The sequence below is a fragment of the Peromyscus californicus genome, unplaced genomic scaffold (assembly GCF_007827085.1).
Source record: "Peromyscus californicus insignis strain IS unplaced genomic scaffold, ASM782708v3 Scaffold_4__1_contigs__length_199733344, whole genome shotgun sequence".
NCBI lineage: Eukaryota > Metazoa > Chordata > Mammalia > Rodentia > Cricetidae > Peromyscus > Peromyscus californicus.
Genome location: NW_026294562.1, coordinates 27636697 through 27659811, shown reverse-complemented (window position 1 = coordinate 27659811; position 23115 = coordinate 27636697). Strand labels below are relative to the sequence as shown.

At 43.8% G+C, this 23115-nt stretch overlaps 2 pseudogenes; both read left to right on the top strand.

Moving 5' to 3' along the window:
- Positions 1-4196: 4196 nt before the first annotated feature.
- On the top strand, positions 4197-11657 carry LOC128095301 (tuftelin-interacting protein 11-like; annotated as a pseudogene).
- A 306-nt stretch (positions 11658-11963) lies between these two features.
- Positions 11964-22455, top strand: LOC128095296 (RING-type E3 ubiquitin-protein ligase PPIL2-like; annotated as a pseudogene).
- The last annotated feature ends 660 nt before the right edge of the window (positions 22456-23115 follow it).

Sequence of the window (23115 nt, the reverse complement as noted above, 5' to 3'; positions counted from 1 at the left end):
GATGCTGAACCCATGGAAAACACCTTTACTGTGTCATTGGGTTTTAAAATCTTTAGTTACTTTTATTTATTATTAAATTAATTTCAGCCAGGCGGTGGTGGTGCACGCCTTTAATCCCAGCACTCAGGAAGCAGAGGCAGGCGGATCTCTGTGAGTTCGAGGCCAGCCTGGTCTACAAAGTAAGTTCCAGGAAAGGTGCAAAACTACACAGAGAAACCCTGTCTTGAAAAACAAAAAAAAAAATTAATTTCATTGTTACTGTGTGTATGTGTTTGTATGATGTGGGGAGGGCATGCATACCACACCTGATGTGTGGAAGTAGGAGAACAACATTCAGGGGTCACTTTTCTCTTCTACAATAAGTTCTGGAAACCGAACTCAGGAGCATCGGGCTTGGCAGCAATACTTTCTTTATCAGCTGAGCCATCTCGGTAGCCCTCTGTCAGTGTTTTTTTTATTTAGCATTACTTCTGATTGTTAGAGTTTCCATCTCTCTGACTGCTTTGTCATCTGTTTGTGCATGTTACTTTTTCATTGGTACCCTTAATGTATAAATCACAATTTTTTAAATATCACTGGCTGGCACTGGCCATCTCTTGTCACCAAATGAAGCTTCCAGTACTGGAACTGGGTTACATCCAATTGAGTTGTTGGCCAAAGGGGTACCATGGGACTCCCCAAACAACCCAACTGTTGCCAAGACTATAGGTTGCTCCCAACAAACTGACAGTAAGACCCCAGTGCTGAGGACAACACCTACACAACTCATTGAACAAGGAGAAGTAGACCTGGTGCCTACCTAGACCCTTCACCCCTATGTTCTAGAGTCTTTGGTGTAGCAAGGTACTCTGCAGGCTACTGAAAGGAAAACAGAAAGACCAACTCAGCCACAAAACCTTTGATCTACAATCTGTCCTGACTGCAAAATGTGCTAGGGCAGTTGTGGTACAGAACTGTGGTACAGAACTGTAACCAATGTCTGATCTGACTTAAGGCTCACTCCGGGAGAGGGAAACTGTGCCTGACACTGCTTGGTTGACCAAGACCCAGAGACTAGATAGCCCAAAGACTAGGGTAAAAATCAAATACTTTAAAAAAAGGTAACAAATGGGCTGGAGAGATGGCTTAGAGGTTAAGAGCCCTGGCTGCTCTTCCAGGGGTCCTGAGTTCAATTCCCAGCAACCACATGGTGGCTCACAACCATCTGTAATGAGATCTGGTGCCCTCTTCTGGCCTGCAGGGGTATGTGCAGATAGAACACTGTATTCATAATAAATAAATAAATAAATAAATAAATAAATAAATTTTTTTTAAAAAAGGTACCAAAAGGATATTCTGCTATACTCATAGGTTGATGCCTTGCTCTACCGTCATTAGAGAAGCTTCCTCCTGTAGCAGATGGGAACCAATACGGAGATTCATAGCCAGACATTACAGAGACAGTGAGATCTTAAATCACACAGGTCTAAATGGGATATTTCCATCCAATCCCTCCCCTTAGAGTTCAGGGAACCCCACAGAAGAGGAGGCAAAAGGAATGTGTGTGCCAGCGAGAATGGAGGACACCAGAACAAGAAGGCAGCCTTCTAAATCAACTGAGCAAACAAAGTTCTTATGAAGTCACAGAAATGAAAGCAATGAGCACAGAGTCCGCATGGGTCTTCACTACAACCTCTATGTACATACTATAGCTTTCAGCTTAGTACTTTTATGGAACTCCTGAGTATGTGAACAAGTGGGTCTTGATTCTCTTGGGGCTATTTTCCTTCTTTTGGTTTGCCCTTTCCAACTTCGATGTAATGGTTCTTGTTTTATCTTATTCTATTTTGCTATATTTTGTTTTTATCTCTTAGAAGCCTGTTCTTTTCTACTGAGAGACAGAAGGGGAGTGGATCTGGATGGGAGAGGAGGTGGGGAGGAACTGGAAGGGGTAGGAGGGAAACTCTAATCAGGATATATTGTGTGGGGGGTGTGTGGAATCACTGGCTGGTAATTCTAAAATCTGTCACATCAGCATCTGATTGCAGTGTTTGTATCTGCTGTTTTTCTTCTTGGTTCTGGGAAGGCCTTGTAATCTTTTTTAAAGCTACATAGAATGAACCAAATAATAAAAACAGAGATAAAGAGGCTGTATTGTGAAGTATTGTGTCAACTTGGCTGGGAGCTGGAGCTGTGTTTATCTCTATTCTATGGATCTCCATGGCTGATTCTGTACTGTTACAGACATTTTGAGTAGCCTGGAAACTAGTGATCATGGAGAGTAAGGAGGGAAATGTTCTCCTTTTAATCCATTTGACAACACTAGTGTAGCCTCCAAGTATGGTTGTGTAACAAGGCTCCAGACCTTAAAACCCAGCACATAGATCCCAACACCTGCCAACATGGGAACAAAGACCTAATCCATCAAAGACCTAGTCCATAGATCCAGGAAATGTACTAACCTTGCTTTTTGGCTTCGGTAGTTCTGCTTCTTGCTAACTAAAGTGTGACAACCAGGATGTGGTTTTTGTGCGTTAAGGACAAAGGGCTCAGGGCCGCATGATTTGGGCAAGTGCCACTGGTCAACAATCCTTTCTTTTTGGCTTTAAGAGTGTCTGTGTGGCAGTCTCTGGTGTGCTTACAGTTGCTGATCACCCAGGACAGCTACAACACCCAGGCACTTTTAACTACTGCCTTCCAGATCTTGTCTCCATCTCCAGAGCATCCTCTGCAGATTTAGTTGCTTGTCTACTGATGTGGATGTGGGTACCAGATTGGATTATTTGATCTTACTGATTTGACTCTTTTATACCCTGTGACCTTAATGAATCCCTAATCTTCTAAGATCCACTACTTAAAAAACAGACAAAAACAAACAAACAAAAACCTAGAGTAAATGTTTCTTTTGACTATTTTTTTTCACTCAAATTTATAATCTGTAAGCAAGCATGGTAAATGCTCAAGGTGAAAAATTTGCCACATATACTCACAATCTAGACAACATGGACTGCTCTTCTCCCTTAGTTTATTTATGTCACAGTAACTGGAAAGTAAAAAACAAAAACAAAAGAAGGGGTGCCCAGGGTGTGGTGGGGCATAAATAAGAGCAGGCAGCATGGAGGGAAAGGATAGTCTGTCTCAATTAGAGAAAAGTGAGCCTGGAGATGCTGGGCAGAAAGAGTGTACATTATGCAGCCCTCATCTCTAGCCCCAACCCAAGGAGGCTGATCCTTCTTTGCTGCTTGCTGTTACTGGCAGCAGCCCATCTAGTATCTGCCATTGGCTGCTGCAAATTCACACAAGCTCTCCTGGTCTATCCATCTTAGTGCTAGATGCACATGGAATGAAAACCCTTAAGTTCCCTTTACTTCGTGGACTGACTGATGTAGTGAAGGGGTTGTAATCCAGGGTCTTGTGTGTATCAGGCAAGTCTTGTACCACTGAGCCATACCCACAGCCTCACAATCAGCACTCTTACCATTTTCTTCCCCACTCACCCATCAGTTTTGCACCAACAGCGGGGACACAGGAGAGCCAGGGCTAGGGAAAGGAGTATGCCGTGGAGGAGCATTTGTCCTACCACCGCAGAAGTAGCCATGTGAGTTCTGGCTGAATCGCTGAAGCAGCCCTGCCCCCAAAGGAGTGACAGCACCCAGTGATGTTTTCCTACACGGAAAGAACTTGTCCTCTTATCTCAACTCATAGCAGTGTCTGCTTGTACTTCATGTACTTTCAACCTCAAACTCAAAGCATGCTTGGTATCCCTTCTTTCCTCTATACTGGAAATTTTCAAGACTAATTTGGTTTTGCCTACATGCTAGAACAGCTCAAGAAACAGAGAGGAAAGTGAGCAAGTCTTCCTTCCCCCAGACAGCCGCTGTCTATGTGCCTACACTGAACTATTCACAGCTCATGGGCCAAGAGCCCAGAGTGGGATGAGGAAGCAATGGAGCAGAGGAGCACCTTCCTCACAAACCTTTCCCAGGATTATGGAGTGGCAATTATGACCTCACCCACCCTTACTTCTGGAGAAGATGATCAGCTCTTTAGGGTCCAGTTTGCATTGTCTCTTGGCTTAATGGTAGAAGCATGAGACTCCACCTGGATTCTCTTGGGAGTAATCCCCATTCAGCCATATATGACCCAAACTTCCTTCTCCATCAGAGGCTGAACCTTACTCCTTCTTTCCTTACTTACTTTCGTTACTTCCAGTGGAGATGGAGCTGACTGGGGTTCCCACCATGGTTAAGGAGGATCCCCTCTCTTGGAAGATCCAGGAGCAAGAGCAGGGTAAATAGAGTAGACACTGGGACTTCCTGAACATTAGCACATGCCCGACAACCAGTGCAAGCCAAACAATTCTGCAATGAATACAAATTAAGATTCAGGATACCTGTGCCAGTTCTGAAGCCACAAAGCATCAATGTTTTCCATGCAGACAGACCAGAATCTTCTAGTTTTTAGACTTCTCAAGTTGCCTGTAATTACCCATGGTGCAGGGTCACAAGCTCAATATCATTAATAGTGTCAAAGATAGTTTTGATTCCAGATGTGCCATGTGTGCAAAATGCCCCTATATTCAAGTCTTCTATACTGATGGGGGCTGGGGGGGAGTAGAAAGAAGTCAAATTCTTAGTGACCTGTGTCAAAACTGCTTCATTTAAAAAGCTGAGCTGGAAATCTGGGAAGATAGAAAAATCAGGTTTCCCAGGATTTCCTTTTTCTTTTTTCCTTCCTTTCTTCCTTTCTTTCTTCCTTTCTTCCTTCCTTCTTTCCTTCCTTCCTTCCTTCCTTCCTTCGTCCCTCCCTTCCTTCCTTCCTTCCTTCGTCCCTCCCTTCCTTCCTTCCTTCCTTCCTTCCTTTCTTTTCTTTCTTTTTTCCATAGATGGAAGTTTCTGTACCACCAGGTCCCACAACCGTTCAGTCCCAAATAAATACACAGAAGCTTATATAAATTACAAACTGTTTGGCCTATGGCTCAGGCTTATCACTAATTAGCTCTTACACCTTAATTCAACCCATTTCTATTAATCTATGTTTTGCCACGTGGTTTGTGGCCTTCCTGTGTTCCATAACATCTTGCTGTCTCAGAAATGCTCAGTGTCTCCTCTGACTCCACCTTCTTCTCCTTGTCTCTCTGCTTGGATTCCCCACCTGGCTCTATTCTGCCTTGCTATAGGCCAAAGCAGTTTATTTATTAACCAATGGAAACAACATATATTCATAGCATACAGAAAGACATCCCATAGCACTTCCCCTTTTCTGTCTAATCAAAAAGGAAGGTTTTCATTTTAATATGGTAAAATTGCATTTAACAAAACAGTTATCAAGCAAGAATTACAGTTACAATATCTAGTCTATTTATATTAAAGAAAATACTCTGCTATCTATCCTATATTGTGAGTCTAAAGTTTTATGGGGGCCCACAGAGACTTCCTAGTGTGAACTCACTCAGGGTCAGAGAATCTGAGCTTGCTTTACCCAGCAGGGCTGCATAAGGAGATGATTTGACCACGAGCATGTCTGCCAGGTATTTGGAAGGGTCTACACTTAGCTGTACAGCGTGCTTTGATATTGCAAGGGGGAAGTCTTTTGCCTCTCCCCTTGGCATGTTATTAAAAGCCTTTTGAATAAACCTTTGAGGCTGTTGGGTATTGATCCAGGCCCTCCTGAAGCTATCCTGTGTTTCTGTCTTTGTAGCCGTAAGTTTTCCTGTGTCCCACCTGGCCCACTGTCAGGACAAATCTCTCTCACCCACTGGTCCTGCGCCCGCTCAGACCCAAATAAACACACAGGCTCATATTATTTTTAAATTATGGCCATGGCAGGCGTCTTGCTAGCTAGCTCTTATATCTTAAATTAATCCTCTGACTCTACCTTCTTCTTGTCTTTCTGCTTGGATTCCCTGCCTGGCTCTATTCTGCCTTGCCATAGGCCATAGCAGCTTCTTTATTAATCAATGGTAACAATACATATTCACAGCATACAGAAAGACCATCCCACAGCACTTGATGTCAGAAGAGGGATATTAATAATTGATATTAATAATGTTCAAGTTTTCCTCAGTGAAAAAAATTAGTCTTCCCAATAATGATCTCTGAAGTCTCCAGAAGGAAGATGGGGCCCCATAACAATGACTCTTCCCAGTCCATAATGATGCCATTCAGCTGATAAACACCACTCTATGATCAGCTTTGGAGTGCAAAATCTTCATGATAGTTCCAAGATGAGATGGTCCATCATATTATACTTCTAGCCAGAACTTCAGATAAATCTTACCCATTGCTCTGAGACTGGCTAATGTTACAGCTCCTTATGAGACTTAACCATTGTTTTAGCTTTCTTACAGCATCCCACAGAGATACCATTGCCCTCTAGACAACAGGAAGTAATTTTAAGAAAACGATGCCCCCTCTCCCAAAGGTTTTGTTTTCTCAGGGTTATGGACAATTGTCATCTGTTAGGAGTTGGTTATAAGTTGTAATAAGGTTGGGGGATTGAACAATAAAGTTTAAACTCAGAATTCTCTTTTGGAAAAGAAGAAATGGGGAATAGATAGGATAGGATAATAAGGTAGATTATTGTATCTACTTGTAAACTAAATCAGTAACTATCAGCTTTAGATAATTTGCATTGGTATGGAATCTTATATATTGATAAAAATATAAAATTATTTTTCTATTTCTGTTTAAGATAATTTGTATATTGATACAAATAAAAACTACATTTGTCATATTGTACATATGTTCCTACTCCTGTTTGAAATATTTTGTATATTGATACAAATGTAAAATTATATTTGTCATACTGTATGTATATTCTACCTCTGTTTAGAGTGTTTTGTATATTTATACATATTAAGGATATTGTTGTCATATTGCACTATACATTTCTACCTCTGATTAAGATATTTTGTATATTGTCACAACTTCAAGGTCATTGTCCCTGTACTGTGTATCTGTTCACAGGTTATTTACTTTTATAATGTGAAGCCTTAGTCCTTAAGTTATTTATGTTGTTAAGAACTACAGATTTATAGTCACTCAAGCTTGTAATAATCATAGTCATGTAGTCAGGTTTTCCAGATATACAGAAATGTGTGTCAGATGGATAAGTAATCTTCAAACACTTCATAGACCTAGAGAACATGGCATTTAAAAGTTTTGATAACTTAGAATTCTATGGACACGAGATGCAATTGCTCCTGGCAGCACCGATACATTCTTGAGAGAATGTTGGGCTTTGTAGACTCTCCAAATGGAAGTGTGGTGATATTTTATTTGTGCTCTAATGAATAAAGCTTGCATGGAGATCAGAGAGAAAGGCCAGCCACTATATTAAACATAGAGGGCAGGCAATGGTAGCACATGCCTTTAATCCTAGCATTTGGGAGGCAAAGATCCATCCAGATCTCTGTGAGTTCAAGGCCACACTGGGAACAGAGCCAGGTGTGGTGGCACATGCCTTTATTCCCAGCGCTAGTTAACCATAGAGGTCTGGAGGTCTGTACAGACAGACAGGAAGTGATAGAGCTGGGCAGAATGAAGAAGTGATGTAGCTGGGCATAGAGAGGAAGTGAGAAGGCAGGACACAGAAAGGATATAGGCGTGAGTACACAGCAAGTAGCTTTCTCTTGGGCTGAGGATTTCCTAGGGTAAGAAATTGTGGCGGTGGCTTGTTCTGTTCCTCTGATCTCTCGACTTTCACCCCAATATCTGACTCTGGGTTTTTTTGGTTTTTGTTTTTATTAATAAGACCATTTAGCAATTCATCTTACATGGAAGTTTGTCTTCTTGGCAAAAAAAAAAATTGGCCTGCTGAGCAAAGAACTGCCCTTGCCTTGGCTGCTGACAGTATCTACACTGTCCTTTCTGGATGAGCAGGACACAAGGAAAAGCAACTGCTGAACCTTGCCAAGACATGGTAAGATGGTCTTTTAAAATTCCTGCTTTTGAAAATGATCTGTCAGATATTCTAGGCCTATAGCCAAAAATGGATGCCCCAATGGTGCTGAGAAACATTAGGTGACTGTCCAAGCTGCCAGCTGTCTCTGTCAATTCTTGCATTTTTTTTGGAAGTTGCTTGCTTGCACTTCCTGTTTACTCAGGGAATATTATTTTTCTTCTCAGGTCTTTGATGAGGTTGAAGACTAGATAGTTACAGTCACAATCCTCTCATATCTTAGCTAAGAACATATTAGGTACTAGAGTTAGATTCTTCAAGATAGGACAGCTATTGGAGTAATTTCTGTAATTTGCCATCTACCTATGGTGTGGACATTTCTGGACATTTAGTATGTGTTTCTTGTTTGATGATGTTCTTGTTGGTTGTATTTCCATTTTTGTTTATGTTATTACTCTTTATTTCTCCTGGATAATACTTAATAATCATTCTTACTGTGTATAGTTTGTATTAGGTTTAGAACTTTCTTATTTAGACAAAAAGGGTAAGTGTAGTGGTATCTGCTCCACTCATGACCTTGGGCTATAGGGCCCAAAAGAGGCAGTGCTTCTTGCCTTCTCACATGACCTCTTAAAAGGAAAGAGAGAGGGGTCACATTTTTCTTGGCATGATCGGACACTGGCTGGCCAGGTGTATTTTCTCCCAGACAGAACAGAGGACAACTTTAGCTGTTTACTCAGTTCTGTATTTGTGAGTGTATTTCCCCAATTTATATCTTAGTAAATCCCAATTACCCATTAAATAGACTCATGTGGATTGATCTTAACTTCTTTCTTTCTTTCCTTCTTTCTTTCTTTCTTCCTTCCTTTCTTCCTTCCTTCCTCTCTTCCTCCCTCCCTCCCTGCCTCCCTCCCTCCTCTCTCTCTCTCTCTCTCTCTCTCTCTCTCTCTCTCTCTCTCTCTCTCTCTCTTTCTTTCTTTCCCCCAGAGAATCAGAACTAAACTGTAATCAATTTGAAGTTTAGTTTATCCTTCTAGCCAGGTGAGTCTTGTCTCTGAGAATCCACCTTCCATCTATATCCTCTCTAAATGGCAGGGGCAGGGATCCTACACAAAGATCACCAGTGCTTCCATACCTCCTAAGCCATCTGGATGACATCTTGATTTTAAATTTAATTTAGAGGCAACCAACCATTGGCAGGTATGTTTGTACCGATGCCTTCCTGCAGAATAAAATCCAAACATGCTCCTCTAGACTATCAAGACCTCTTGCCTCTAGACTATCAAGACCTCTTGCCGGGCGGTGGTGGCGCACGCCTTTAATCCCAGCACTCGGGGAGGCAGAGGCAGGCGGATCTTTGTGAGTTCGAGGCCAGCCTGGTCTACAGAGCCAGATCCAGGAAAAGGCACAAAGCTACACAGAGAAACCCTGTCTCAAAAAAAAAAAAAAAAAAAAAAAAAAAAAAAAAAAAAAAAAAAACCTCTGTTCGTATCACCCTCCGGCCTCTTGGCTTTCCTCAGAGCACTTCAGCTGCCATTGTTTCTAGTCATAGGCTTGTGTGCAGCTATAATGGCTAACATTGTGAACATGACTAAATCCAAAATCACCTAGCAGACAACCTCTGGACATTCTTGGGAGAAAATCTGTGGATTGATTGAAATATACATCTTAACTGTGGGTGGTGCCTTGCCATGGTGTGTGGTCCTGAACTAAATAAAAAGAAGCTGTGTCAGATTAGGGTGATTGACTTGACAGGTCAGGATCACTGTCTAAACAACTACAGCCAAGTCAGTCACAAGCAAATGGTGGTTTAAATAAGAATGGACCCTATAGACTCGTGTATTTGAATGTTTAGTCTCCAGGGAGTAGAACTGTTTGAAAGGATTTGGGAGATGTGGCCTTGTTGGAGCAAGTATATCACTGGAGGTGGCCTTTGAGATTTCAAAATCAGGATCAGGACGTAAAGCTCTCAGCTGCTTTCCCAGCTGCACTCATGCAGCCATGCTCCCCACCATGATAATAATGGACCAACCTCTGAAACTGTAAGCAAAACTCCAATGAAATGCTTTCTTTTATAAGAGTTCCTTGGCCATGGTGTCTCTTCACAGCAATAGAAGTTACTAAGACAAGTACCCAGGGCTCATAGGGTGGAAGTTGGTGTCAAAGCTGCAAACATCACCCATCCACGAGCTAGAATACTACCTACAGCTGCTTATTGAGCAAGAGTTCATCCAGAGGGCCCAGCAGGTGTAGCACCAGCACCATATGGTGGTTAGCCTTTCCCATGAGCTGTTTCATATCCAATCTCAGCAAGGTGCTGGCTCTGTAGCACCTACCCTCCACACTGGATGAGTACTTCTGCATCTTCTAGACTCAGCCAAGAAATACAAGGAATGATCCCTGGATGACCTTGCCAAGGCCATTGTTTATTCTCCACTGAAGGAGTACTTCAAAGGGTGGGTCCTCTTGAGAACACTGTCTATGGCACCCAAGTCATTTCCAGGTAGAAGAGCCTCCTGGAAAATGACCAGCTACAGTCCCATGACAACCAGTCTTCACATACCTTTCTCAAACTTCTGTGGGAGATCTAGGTGCCTTTTGTTCAGAAGGTCCCCACCCAGTGGCAGCCCAGAAATTGTGATACTGTGGTGGATTTCCTGAACAGCTGGTGCACATCCTCTCTGTGTGGATCCTGGAAAACAACCTGAATGGGCACATCTACCCAGGCTGCAGAAGGAGGTAAACAGCTGGAATCCTGTGATAGATATCATTCCCATCCACTTGCAGCATGTCTTGGAGGTCTCTTATATGGCCTGGAGCCACTCTACTTCTGAATCTATATCAAACTGTCCAATGCCCTTCAGAAGTGACAATCCAGAGATGCCTCCGCAAAGCTCATCTTGAAGCCCTGGAAAGCGGTTGTCATGCCAGAATCCTGGGGGCTTTTAGGGTCAAGAATATCTTGCTCAAGCTGGGTGGGGTGGTTTGGATAAGAATGCTCCCCATAGGCTCATAGATTTGAGTGCTTGGTCACTAGGGAGTGACACTATTTGAAAGGATTAGGAGGTATGGCTTTGTTGGAGCAAGTGTGCCACTGAGGGTGGGCTTTGAGGTTTTAGAAGCCCATCCCAAGCCCAGAGTCTCTCCCTTCCTGCTACCTTCAGATCTGTACGTAGAATTCTCAGCTACCATGTCTGCCTGCGTGCTGCCACGCCCCCGCCATGAGGATAGTGAACTCAACTTCTGAAACTGTAAACAAACCCCAGTTAAATGCTTTCTTTTATAAGAGTTGCCATGGTCGTGGTGTCTCCTGACAGCAATAGAACACTGAGTAAGTGACTGGGCCTGTGCTTGGGTGAGCTAATCATCCACTCCTAACTGCAGCCCACGGATGCACATCTCCGGGGTGATGGACTGAGAAGGAATGGACTCTGTCTCCGGCCTAATTGGGCTCCTTGAGGAGCACATCTTTCCCCACTTACTTTGGATGGTGCACTCTTGGCTCAGTGATAGCCTCAATTGTGGGGAGATCACAATCTGGGCTGGAAGTCCATGTTCTTAGACCTGGGGCTGACACACTCATCTGTCAGGCACAACTTCAAAGTAGCACTTGATCTCATGAATAGGGCTGTGTCCTCCAATGTTGGTGCTTGTATGCAGCCAGATGCAAGAGAGAACATAGCCTATCTCACCTACATAGAGCAGAGAAAGGTCTTCTAGGATAAGGCCATTCAGGGCCACCATGTGATTGGAAACATGGCACAGAGGGACAGACACTGGTGTGGCTGTCAGGTCTGTGCCCAAGACTTTTTTTTTTTTTTTTTTTTTTTTGAGACAGGGTTCCTATGTGTCACTCTGGCTGTCCTGGAACTCACTCTGTAGACCAGACTGGCCTCAGACTCATAGAGATCCACCTGCCTCTGCTTCCTGAGTGCTGGCCTTAAAGACCTGTGCCACCACACCTAGCATGTGCCCATGAACTTTAAGGACCTCACTGAGACCAAGGCCAAGGAAGACAGCATTGGATGCCTGCCCATCACTGGAAGGCAGCATGAGGGCAAGCAGCTATACTCTTTACCCCTATGGAGATAAACATCGACTGTAACATTGTCTTCATGACAGGTGAGAAGGACCGGGTCCCCAATCCCTGCAGAGCCTCATCCACACGGCCAAGCAGGTGTGGAGTGGCCAAGCCCTGCTCCCAAGATAGATGTGGCGTGAGCCAACAATGCCTTAGGCTGATCCCTAGCTCTGGCAATGGAAATATTCCTGCTGTTCTCAACTTTGGTCAAAGAAGCTTCTTATTGCAGTGGGTATCAGAACACATGATTAGGAGTGCTCAGGTAAAAGGTGAGACATCTATATCAACCAACCCTGCCTATAAAAAAAAAAAAAGGGACATTTTAGAAGAGGAATGTAAGAGCCAGAAGATGGGGAGGGGTGCTGTGAAAGGCTTTCTTCTGCATAGAACATTACTACCGTGTGCATGAACTCAGAGTAGCTGTGATTATCTGCACAAGATTAAGTCATAAAAAAATTCAAGCATGAATTATGGTGAGTCTATCATAGGCCCCATGCCTAGCTGAGGAACTATTGGCAGTTGATGGTCGCTGGGGGAGTAACAGTTACTTTGTTCTGAAAAAGTAGGATCCCATGGCCCAGAAGATGACTCAACAGTCATGTCCTTATAAGGAGCACTAACTGGACTCAATGGGTTAAATAAAACAAAATATTTTAAAGATGACATGAATTTCGAAAGGAAATATGCTGTGGGCATCCTAGAACAAGTTCAAAGGGAAGACAGAAAGGTATGTTTGGTCAAGGTATGTTATATACATTTGTGAAATTTTCAAAAGATAAAGATTTGTATATGTAAAAATCAATGCTTTAACCTGTGGTTATCAGGCAGAATAGGCCACGAGGGAAGAATGTAACATGTGATATGACTTTAGGCATGCATCTGTACACCCCAAATTCACACACAGCACATAGTCTCCCCCAAAACAGGACAGTCTTTTCTGGACTTACTACACTGGTCTCTTGAGATTTAGCTTGCTCAAAGGAGGCAGTCAACAGTAGCTCCTGGGCTTCATCTGCCCCAGCTCTAGTTGGGTGACTCTAAGCACAGTCTGCCAGCATCTTGATAACTGATAGCTGGTAACTTCCCAAAATGCTCACACCTGTCTGGGCAGTCCCTCCAGCTTTGGTACATGGAACTAGTAGATGGGAGTGTTTCTAAAGGTGTCCATGGACTGTGGCCACCTCAGAAACACAGAGCTAGCTCCTACATGACTTTCTGAATATGAGCAGAAAGGTTCAAGTTCAAAGAATATTACTTATGACTATCTATGCTCTTTGAGCTTACCTTTCTATTCAATTATTCACCTCAATGTCCTTTCAAAGATGCACGGAGAGATGGCTCAGCTGTTAAGAGTGCTGGCTGTTCTTTCAGAAGTCCAGAGTTCAGTTCCCAGCACCTACATGGCGGCTCACAAACATCTGTAACTCCAGTTCCAGGGTACTCAGAATCCTCCACTGACTTCCTTGGGTATGCAGGTAAAACACTCATGCACATAAAAAAAAATTTTTTAAGGGAATAGGCTGTTTTATTTTAAAGTTTTTCTGCAGTGTATTGGAGCCTAAACATAACAGGGATGCTAGACTCTGGTCCTCAGAGCTTTCCCACATATATTTTCCACGTAAGTTTTCTTCTGTGTGCAGGTTGTCTGGTGTCTAATACAGTCAATGTAAAGCCGCAGTTTTTCCCAATGTGGCTTCTCTGATGCTCAATTAAATGAGCATGTGACACGGGATATTTTCCCACACTCTTTGAATCAGAAGGCAATTTGTTATTCTGTGCTATGACAAAACACTATTGCCATATTCAGCGTGGCTTGGTCCTGACTGAGATAGCCAGGGAACAAAGAAAAGACAGGCATACAGACACGTACAGAAAATCTGGGGTTGGGTAGGCTGTGTGTGCCCTGATGGGGCAGCCCCAACTACAACAGCAGCAACCTAAGCATATTTGTTGTGGACATCTGATTCAAGAAGCCAGATTTATTTTATACATCTTATACAGGTTCAGCTCATCTCATTAGGAGGTCTCTGTAGGGGAGCAGTCTCAGGCTGTAAGCATCCTGGAGAAGGATGCTGATGTTGATGCTTTCTGTATACTCTCTCAGTAATTGCATACAGAACAGAGGAAGGCTTTGCCAATTTTCTTAGCCAGTCTTTGCCAAATCCCATGAATCTGAGCTATTGGGGTCCTTGTTAATAATACGCATCCACTCAGGACTCCATCCTCTCCTAACACATTCACTCAGGGCTTTTTCCACTCCCCACACACCATGACTTAAGCACTTTATAGAAGGGCTTTTTGAGCTCACTGTTCTAGAGAGATAAAAGTCCATCTTGGCAGGCATGATTATAGGATCAAAAGCTGAGGGCTTAAATCTTCAAACATAAGCACAAAGCAGAGAGAGAGAGACAGAGACAGAGACAGAGAGAGACAGAGACAGACAGAGAGAGACAGAGACAGAGACACAGAGAGCAATAGAGCACATTGGGAATGACATGAGGGGTTGAAACTTCAAAGCCCACCCCCACCGTTATAATTCTTGGAGGAAGGCCATATCTCCTACAAACCCAAACACCACCACCAACTAGAGACCAAGTATTGTATTCAAATGCCAGAGCCTGTGGGGAAATTTTCTCATTCAAATCACTACAGAAGGGTTTTGTCTTAGGGTTTTTCTTGCTGTGAAGAGACACCATGGGCTGGAGAGATGACTCAGTGGTTAAGAGCACTGGCTGTTCTTCCAGAGGTACTGAGTTCAATTCCCAGCAACCACATGATGGCTCACACCATTGGTAATGAGATCTAGTGCCCTCTTCTGGCATGCAGGCATACATGCAGACAGAACACTGTATACATAATAAATAAATAAATCTTGAGAGAGAGAGAGAGAGAGAGAGAGAGAGAGAGAGAATGACCACAGCAATTCTTATAAGAAAACATTTGATTGAGGTGGCTTGCTTACAGTTTCAGAGGTTCAGTCCATTATCATGATGGCGGGGAGTGTGGCAGCATGCAGGCTGACATGAGGCTGGAGGAATAGCGGAGAGTCCTACATCTTGCAGGAAGTCAACTGACAGACACACTGAGGGAAGCTTGAGCAAAAGAGACCTCAAAGCCAGCCCCCACAATGACAGACTTCCTCCAAGGCCATACCTCCTAACAGTGCCATTCCCTTTGGGGGCCATTTTCTTTCAAACCACCACAGGTTTCTGACCAGTGTGGATTCCTTGGTGCACAGTGTAGCCAGAACTGCAGTTAAATGCTATCTCTTAGCCCATAGACTGAAAGTCTGTCCCCCTTATATATTTACTGATGCCTAGTTAATTTGTCAGCACTTGGGTCCTCTGCAAGTGCAGTATGCACTCTTAACTTCTAAGCCATCTCTACGGCCCACCTCTTTAATTTCCTTGAAGAGCTACTCCACGTTCAAAGCCACTCTGGACCACAGAATACCTATACTACCTTGATTAAAGCAGCTCCTAGGTTTCCATAGTGGATATAAACCTTTCAAAGATGTGGAAATTGGGATAGTCTTTAGCTACAGTTAACACTGTATCACATATTAGTGTATGTTTGCCATTTGATGACTGATCCTACGGCATCATTCTCATGTCACTGTGACCAAAAGGCCTAAGGAATTACTGGGAGAAATTTTGGCTCAGAGGTTCAGAGATTCCTTCATGATGGGAGGGCAAAGCAGAGCACACCAGATTATGGTGGGCAGGAAGAAGAGGGAGAGGAATACAGGTAGAGGTCAGGGCAAGATATAGACCACAAGGACAGACATTCCCTGGGGGGGTTTATATCTCTACACTTACAGAATTGGAGGCCCTGGTCCTCAGAGGGACCACCTTGGGATGGGACACTTGTAGCTTCTGATCCCAATTTCACATCTTCAAAAGTCACTATTTGATAGGGGAGGGGGTATCTGACAGGCCACAATCATAGGCCTGACTCGGGCTGATGTCCTAACGTTGTCTCTCAAGGTCCACTTGCAACATTTTTATATGGTGTATTAGCCGGGGTTCTTTAGAGGAATAAAACTGATATGATTTATTGGAGTGGCTTACGGGCTTGTCTAGCTAGTTCAACAATGGCTGTGCTGTGACAGAAAGATCAAGAATCCAGTAGGTTCTTCTGGATGTCTCAGATGGTCCTCAGACTATTCCAGCAAAGTGTTGCCTTAGCAACAGAAGGATGAAATTTCCAGAGAGTAAGGACCAGCAGGCAAAACCAAAAAGCGTCCCTCTTTTGTGTCCTTTCATGTGGGCTATCACCAGAAGGTGCAGCTCAGATTTAGGGCGGGGAAGGGGGACTGGGGGGGGGGGGCTTCCCATCTCAAATGTTCTAATCAAGAAAATTCCCCAGAGCTGTGCCCAGCTGCTTGGATTCTAGCGGATGCCAGATGAAGTCAGCTTGACAACAAAGATTAGCTTTAGCTTTAGCTTTAGATTAGATTTGCTTCTTTCTTTGGTTTCTGGTTATCCTGGCGGTGCCCAAGAAAAAGGTTACTATCTCTTAAGCCAGGATCTGGGTAAACCAGTTTTGAAACATGAGAAAAAGGGAAGGCCAAGCAGCTCATGCTTTTCCTGGCCCCCAAGAATAAAAGATATTGATGGATACATTATATATATATATATATATATATATACATACATACATATATATATATATATATATATATATATATAAATACAGCCAACAATTCTGTATTTTAAGTATTATATTGTCACCCTTTCCTTTGTAACAAGTTCTCTCTGGAGTCTGCATACTGACCTCATTCCATTAGTTCAAATCCATACCATGTAAATAAGGGCTATTCAAAACTCCTTTAAAATGTTCATCTCTGCCAGGTATAGTGGTACATACCCTTAAATATAGCACTAGGGAAGCAGGGATAGGAAAATCACTGTGAGTTTGAGGCCAGCATGGCTTGATCTCCATAGTGAGTTCCAGGCAAGCCACAGCTACATAGTAAGACCCTGCCTCAAAAACCACAAATACGGCTGGGCAGTGGTGGCACACGCCTTTAATCCCAGCACTCGGGAGGCAGAGGCAGATCTCCGTGAGTTCGAGGCCAGCCTGGTCTACAGAGTGAGATCCAGGAAAGGCGCAAAGCTACACAGAGAAACCCTGTCTAGAAAACAAAACAAACAAACAAAAAAACCCTACAAATACATTAATAAACAAACTGAATAAATAAAACGTTTACCTCTGTGGAGAATTAACTAAGCTCCACTTTGACATACATATTCCAGAACTTGCTGGAGCAGCGGCAGACATACCATAATGCCTATGAGCTCTTTGCTGGTTTAATGCCTAGTGTGTAAGAGCGGTGCTCATCTGAGGCTGGGTGGTGAGACTCTCTCGGTTTCTGTTATCCCCCTCACGACTTGTCTACCAGCATTTTGACCAGCTTTCCAACAAGTGATCTGCCTTTAAAATGGATATGTCTTTAACTTTCTGACTCTGTGCTTGTAAGGTAGGATGACAACCCCCCCCCCCAACCCACCTACCCCCAATCAGTACAGAACACACTTAGACACCAAATTCTTAGCACAAAGGAGATTTATTACCCCGAAGGGGCAAGCAGGGGGCAGGAGGAGACTGCAAATACAGACAGCAGCAGCAGCAGCAGCAGCAGAACCAAGCAGATGTTTTTGCAGGAATGGGTCTTGGAGGAGAAAAGGGGACGTCTGTGCCAGGTGAGTTGGTTAACCCTGCTTGGACATGGTAGCCAAATAATGAACTTTGATTGTTGCCCCTTGGCATCTTGTCCCAGAAGTGAGTCAGTGGCCAAATAAGGGAATGAGCCTTGGGGGCTAGCTTTAGGAATGCAACCAAATAGTTTTTTGCAAGGGAGAGAAGCAGAAAAGGGAAAACCTGTCAGCGCCGTGTTTGCATGCTCTGACCCGGGTTTGCCATGTTCGGGCCTGTCAAGGGAGCCCTCCAATGCTTGTGTTTCTTCAACAGTTTCAAGATGATTTCTGTGCAATAAAGAAATGATGGCTGCTCCTGTGAGAGACACATGTAGCGCACTTGTTTCTACAGTTGACTCTGTCCACATGTTTTCCATTTTCAACAGGCTCCTAAGGACTGAAGATCTCAGCATGACGCCTTAAGTCTGCCTGGGGCACACAAAAGGATGATTTTTGGAACATTTCCCACCTTGTCTGAAGGTAGACAATTCTATGACCAGGGTTTCAGGACAGACTAGTTTCGTTAGAGGTTATATTTCAGGCTTCAGATCCTCATAAAAACAAGTTTAGAGGGCCTGTGAACACTTCCCATTGAAGAGAAAGGAACCTACCTCACTTGTGTCTCACCCCCCAGAATACATTGCCTTACATATCCCTCATGGAGGCAACTGGCGACTGCCTTGCATTTATACAGTGACCCCATTTGGAGCATGTCCCCAATGCTGCTGTGGTTCTGGTGGTTTGTTTTATGGTCTGAATATTTTTCAGGTCATGACTCCTGGGCTTCTCCACTGAAGTCCCAGCCAAGATCCTGCTGAGATGGCTAAGACAAATGTGACAAGATCACCTAGGAGACGGCTTTATGCATTCCAGGGAGGGATTATCTAGATTGATTAGTCTGAGAGGGAAAAGCCCTGCCTTAACCATGGATATGGTACTATTCTATAGGGTGTGGTCACAGACTAAATAAAAAGGAGAGAAAGTGAGAATTCCTTTCACTGCCCATTTCCCCACATCCACTCTCAGAAGACAACAGCACCAGAAGGGCAAGATGTACATTATCTGTGCTCAATACACTCACATCTCTAGTGGCATGAAGCCAGATATCACACAGACAGTTTTCGGTGTTCACCTTCTGACCACTGCAGGTAGCCTTTTGCCTACCCAGGCTGCACCCTAGAAGGTGTCACCTTTGACTTGCTTAACATTGTTCCAGGATTTAAGAAGTACAGGACCAACCCTGGTAATGAAGAGAAATGTGGTGGGAAGTCCCTGATCAAGCTGAACTTTGCAAAGACTAGGGAAGGGTGGTACCACACTGTCAAGTGCTGTTCTCTGCATTCACTGACAACACCCACATTGTGGCCATCAGGACAACTAGCAATGGCTGCACCTATGAATCAGTGGAGCAGCCAAATATCCGGGCCACGAATTCAAGGGCCTGCTGACTGATGAACCATTTTTCTAGGCAAGGAAGGAATCATCACCGTGCTGGACTCCACCCACTTGGACAAGTTCAATATCTCAAATTTCTTCCATGTGAAGAGCATAAAAAGTAAGACATACAGATGAGGCAAAGGTCAGATAGGATCTATCTTATTATTTAAGATATACCAATGCTAAGACCTAAGAGACACTCCAGCATATCTACAGGGGATTCAAGAGAAATGAAATCTTGGCAATCACCATGAAGGCACCTGAGAAGAGAAAGGGGGACCAACTGAATGCTGTCCCCTATTCAATGGGAAAGCTCAGCACATCCTTCACCTGCACTACCCTGGTGCCATAGGCCATACATGAAGCGGCTGTCATAGATGAAGATGTACTGAGCTACCAGCTTGTCATGAAGGTCTACATGAGGTTGCCCACCAACAAGGGAGACCTTAGCTTAGAACCATGCTGTGACCTGACCCCCAGAGCCTGAAAGAACTTCATCAAGCTGTAGTTGGAAGTTTTCCTGTGTCCCGGACAGCCAGCGGTCAGGAAAAATCTCTCCCACTTGCATCCCCCAAGTAAACACACATAAGCTTATATTAATTATAACTGCTCAGTCATTAGCTCAGGCTTATTACTGACTAGCTCTTACACTTAAATTAACCCATAATCCTTATCTATGTTTAGCCACGTGGCTTGGTACCTTTTCTCAGTTCTGCCTTATCATCTTGCCTCCTCTGTGTCTAGCTGGTGACTCCTGACTCAGCCTTCCTCTTCCCAGAATTCTCCTTGTCTGCTTGCCCCACCTATACTTCCTGTCTGGCTACTGGCTAATCAGCGTTTTATTAAACCAGTGTACAAAAACATTATCCCATAGCTTAAAGCTGGGCCAGAAGTACTATTATGACGGTACCATCTTTCATAGGTCCATCAGGAACTTTGTGATCTAAGGGTGGGGGTGACCCTACAGGTACAGGCAGTGAGTCCTACTGCCTTTCAAAGATGAGTTCCGGCCCAATCTATCACACACAGACCATGGAGTGCTCAATGTGGCCAATTCTGGGCCCTACGCCCACCAATATCAGTTCTTTATCATGTTACATTCTTGGGCTTACCTGGATAAGAAGCATACCACCTTTGAATGAGTTGTTGGGAGTTTTGACATGCTGGCAGGTATGGAGAATGTGGAAAGTAGCCCCCAAACTGACTGCCCTGATGAAGAAGCACGAAACCATGGTGTTTGTAGATCCATATGAGGAGGCAGATGCCCAGATATCCCAGGAGTGGAAGAAGACACAGCACCAGGTGGCCCCAGAGGCCAAGGTCAAGATGAGCCAGTCCCAGCCTGGATGTCAGGTCCCTCAGACATATCACCAGGGAATGGGAAATACTTCCACCCAGCAGCAGAAGAGCCATCAACTAGCACAACTGTCCACATGGCCAAGAAAGCCTAGTCAAGGTTTGGGGGACCTTAGCTCCTGGTTCTGATCCCTCCCCTTCCTATGGTGTTTTCAATCTTCTGAAGGGACAGCTATGACACTTCCTTCCTGTCACTAGTAGCTACATAACAGGTGGGTCAGGGGTTGCAGGGAGGGTCCGTCTTCAATGGCCTCCAAGCTGTGTAAGGTCAGTCTAGAAATCTAAGCACACCTGTCCTTGTTAGGATTTTAGTAGAGATAGAAAGGGGAAAGGAGAAATTAGGAGTTAGTTAGAGCTTAGAAGACTCCCAGTGAAGTACTGAAGCCCAGCACTCTTAGAGGAGGACTAGGGCCTAGTTACACCTGAGGCTGTGTGGGTGTCTGGGAGGTGATGGTAGCAAAGGACAGCTGCACCCCAGCTCTGTTGTCTGGCAGCATCAGCAGGACCCACACAAACCAGCACATTGCTGGACATCAGTTCTGCATACAGAAGAATGGTAGAGAACTGACCGGTGGTTGAGCACCAGACCTTAGCTTTACCTACTGTACCTTTGGCAAGAAACAGTGATTTCTACATCCCACGCTCTGATCTTGGCTTAGTGCTTTTCTATCCCCTTTAAAAATAAATAAATAAATCCATTTTGAAACCACTTCCTCCCTGTCTATTCTGTTTAGGGAAGAATTCTACCCAATGGCAACCCTATGGTGATCTTGGGAGTAACAAATGTTTGGCTGTTTTCATCTAGTAAACTGTGTGTGTCACAGCTTAGAGTAATAGATCTTTCTTTTCAGAAATCTAGAATTTGTAGCAAACTAGAATCTAGGATATTGAAGACATTTTGGATGGTAAAGAGAGTGTCGCAAGCTAGGGGCATGGGGGATGAAAGTGAGCTTATTATGTGAACAAAATTAAAAAGGAATTTCTCCCTCACACCATGGAAGACAAAGACAAACCGTAAAACAATTAAGGCTCTAAATAAAATGTAGCTCATTCAAGTCAGTGAGAACCTAAGGAAGAAGCTTAGTGAGGAGAGTACTAGACCCAGCACAAGCATGCACTTTAGAGTCCCTGACAAAAACAGATAAAACCTTAGCAACAAGTGATGGATGTTTCTCTGAGTTTAGTGTGAGGGTAGATTTATTAAATTAGATCTGCTCCCAGCCTCACAGGCTCATGGCAAAACCTGAGCTTTCCCACTGATGAGTCTAGATCCTAAGTTCACAGGCTGAGAGAGCACAGAGAACACAGTGAGCCCCAGCCCATGAACCCATTCATTGCCCATGTATGCAGCATGAAATAATTTTTATTTAAATAGCCAACTGCTGATGTGCCCCCCATCTCCACCCCTTCAAACTCTGCCTCTCAAGCCTCAAAGCAATATGATAAGAGAGTAGGGCCTGGAGATTCCAACATCAAGATTAACATAAGAAAGAGACCAGATTGTAGAGAGACCTGAAGCCATACCCATCTCGGCTTCATCTAAGTAACAGAGTACTCTGGGCATGATGGCTAATCTTGATTATCAACTGCTATGTCTGGACTCAACTAAAACCCAAGCAGCTGGGCACACCTAAGAGGGATTTTCTCAAGTGGATCATTTGAAGTGGAAAGATCCACCCTAAATCTGAGTCACACCTTCTGGTGGCAGCCTATATAAAAGGACATAAAAGAAGGAAGATTTTGCTTTTGGCCTGCTTGCACTCATACTCAAGAATAAGCCCATCTACCCTGTTGCTGAGGCATTTCTTCACTGGTATTAGAAGCTGTTGCTTCAGGTTCCAACACAGACTGGAGATTCTCTAGAAATGCCCTGGGACTCCAACACCAAATTGGGAGTGCTGAGACATCCAGCTCAGGGTCTGAACAATTATAGATTCTTGGCCTTTCTGTCAAGCAAAAGTAGCCATTGTTGGACTACTCGGACCACAGCCTGTAAGCCACTTTAATCACACACACACACACACACACACACACACACACACACACACACACACCACCACCACCACCACCACCACCACACCCAATACTCTTAGACATTCAAGTAGTCAAAAAAAAAATTGCCACTACCTCTTTACCTTTTCCTGGTAAGCCAGTATGCTCAAAATGCTTAAATCAAACAAAAACAACAGAAGGGGGAAACTTGGCTCCTCCCACTTTTCATCTTCAGTCTTGTGCATCTATTTGACATTAAACTACATGCATATATAACACTTCTTTTTTTCTTGAAAATACTTTAAAAGATGACTTCTTAGCAACTGGTTGAAAACAGCATGGTGGAAACACTGAGTCATCGCAGCTGATTCTAGATCCAAGAGTCTGTGTTCATCTGTGATTAGGGAGTAAAGAAAGAGCCAAAGACTTTTAAACCGCAATGTTTATTTTTATATTGCAATTGATGAATCCTTGACAAGCAGCCTCCAAGGCTGACTTGAAAGGACTCTACATAAATGGTTACACCGTATCGCTGGTAGATACCTTTCAGAAACTGCAGTAATCGAGTTCATTATGCGAAAAGGTGCGTGTGGGTTGGCTGAGGAAGAAAAGACCGACGTATCACATATAAATTCACAAAGGGCTGAAGTTATACACTGGAAACAATGA